Source organism: Palaemon carinicauda, chromosome 38 (genome assembly GCF_036898095.1).
Source record: "Palaemon carinicauda isolate YSFRI2023 chromosome 38, ASM3689809v2, whole genome shotgun sequence".
Classification (NCBI taxonomy): domain Eukaryota; kingdom Metazoa; phylum Arthropoda; class Malacostraca; order Decapoda; family Palaemonidae; genus Palaemon; species Palaemon carinicauda.
In genome coordinates this window covers 31796434-31798933 of record NC_090762.1, presented here as the reverse complement: position 1 = coordinate 31798933, position 2500 = coordinate 31796434, and the positions used below count along the sequence as shown (strand labels likewise).

At 36.9% G+C, this 2500-nt stretch overlaps 1 protein-coding gene across 1 annotated transcript in view; it reads right to left on the bottom strand.

Moving 5' to 3' along the window:
* The window catches only part of Shal (Potassium voltage-gated channel protein Shal), a 334303-nt gene that overhangs the window by 223718 nt on the left and 108085 nt on the right, over window positions 1-2500 (bottom strand).

Genomic DNA, 2500 nt, shown 5'->3' with positions numbered 1-2500 from the left:
CAAAGTGTTGCCATTAGTGGAAAGACATTAAACCACTGGCTCTATTATGTGCGACAGTTTGAACTCCATTGTCGCTCGGATTTTTCCGGCGGTATATTTTGTCGCTTCTATTGTATTCCCTTATAATGGCATTCGTGTTCTTTTTGAAGCGGCCTTTATTTCAGAACTCCGGCAAGATTGAAGAGGCATCACATGTCTGAATGTTTAAGAATATTCCACCGAGATATTATTAATAGCCATTCAAGTCTGTCATCGAATTGTGTTACTGTTTGCCTCTTGCGCATGCGTACGATTCAGTCTTCATTAAACTGAAGGTGACTTTAGTATGTTAATCTATTGCCCTGCTGGATGTATACTGATTGTGTGCATGCGCACCCTACAATAGGTTTTAATCGTAAACTTTAAATAAAAAGAATGTAGTTGCCATTAACCTTTGGTTTAATATAATTGTTCATCTCCACCAGGATTTTTTTTACTTGTATTAAAGCCATTGTAGAATTTCTTGCCAAAAGACCGCATTAAATTGCGTTTCCTTTACTTTAGAAGTGAGCATTAATTCAAGAAGGCCTCTTACTCTCCATCTCTGGGAGGAACTTCTCGGGACACTTTCTTCTTGTCAGGAGGACGAGAAGGGGGAAAGATGGAGGGGGGGGTGGTAAGTGAGGAGAGGTGAGATGCTGCCCAGGGTCAAGAGCTCTGTTCATTAACGTGGTTTCACTCTCAGTTTGTCTACTCTTCATAAAAAGATTCTTCTATTTTCTTTTCATGTTACATTTATTCTTACTCCTCTGATCTCTTTGATAAAGGAAACTTTGCCCCAAAATTATCCCTTCTTTGTGTTCTCAGATCTTAGAATAAAAAAGGGAAAGAACGGGGTTTTTGTTTCATCTTCCTGAATTAAAACTTGGCGCGGTATTACCTCTATTTTTGGAGCACCTCGAGAGGAATTGCTTTCAGACATGGCCTCTACCATGCATTATGTACAACTTGCGCAACTACCATTTCTACACAAAAGGAGATCAGTGTTTCATTGTACAGGCTGGTACCTGGTTTACCCTCTAATAAATTTACCATCTACTGGAAAGGGTGATGTTTACACTGATGTATCGGACACAAATAAATAAACTAAACACGCCCTCCACCGTGCGCGCATGTTCTTCTATCATGAGTGTGCGGGAAGGTGGGCAAGAAGATCTTGGTTTTATTTAGTGATAATGTTTGAATAGATTTTTTTTACCATTATTATTATGAGCCAAGCGATAACCCTAGTTGGAAAATCAGGATGCTATAGCCCTAAGGGATCCTACAGGGATAAATACCCCAAAGAGGAAAGGAAATTAGGAAATAGATAAACTATAAGAGAAGTAATGAACAATTGAATTAACATAAATCTTTCATATATAAGCCATAAAAAGAAACTTATGTCAGCCTCTTAAACATTCCATAATGTGGTCACAGCTGGAATAAAATTTCCAGAATACTGTGTAGTATTGATCCTCATGATGGAGAATGCATGACCATTAGAATTAACTGCATACCTTGTGTTACGAACAGGATGGAACTGGCGGGGAAGATCTGAATGCAAAGGCTAGTCAGAATTATGAAAAGTGTCAACGAAGTAACTGAATGACGTTGCCAGAGATTGATATCTAGATCAGTGATAAGAAATTTCATAGATGGTATGAAGAATTGGAAAGAATGATATAGCATTCAAGGTGGATGCATTTGAGGGTAGCTTATTTGTGTTTATTATCATTTACGTCTGGAAGTTTTTTTTTTTTTTTTTTTTTTTTTTTTTTTTTTTTTTTTTTTTTTTTTTTTGAGGGGGGTAAGAAAGGATGTAATATTAGGCCTAGGCATTGTTCCCTACTAGTGGGCAATTCCAATTCATACTTTTTTCTACGCAAATACAAACCTCACTCTAGTTAGAGGCCTCAGGTTTGTATAGTTGGGAAAAATACAAGTTACTTTTGAAATTTGTAATATGTTCTACGAGGTATACCCTATTTTTCCTAAGGTTTCCTTGATAAGGCGAAACTTATAGATTTTAATAAACTATTTCTTTTATATAATTCGGTTGATTTTTGCTAGAATATTATTATTATAATCTTAGGTTATATGAGAGAAAACGGTAGTAGAAAAATATCAACCACAAGATAATATAAATGCCGAGAAATATATATGATGACTATTTAAATATAACGACTTCGGAAAAAGTGTCTTCTCTCTCTCTCTCTCTCTCTCTCTCTCTCTCTCTCTCTCTCTCTCTCTGTCTGTCGCGACATCCTTTCACATGAACATCCAAGAGCCCTTATAGGCTCTCCAGTTGATCACCTAAGAAGAGTAGTGTAGACTTAAGACTTTTCAGAAACGCCTAACCCCTTCTCCCCTCTTATACACAAATACCCGTTTCCTATTCTTCGTTAAATGACTCAGTTAAGACTTTTGACAACAGGATGTAAGACTTAACAGCATTATGGGAAGGGGTAGTGGATAGGTT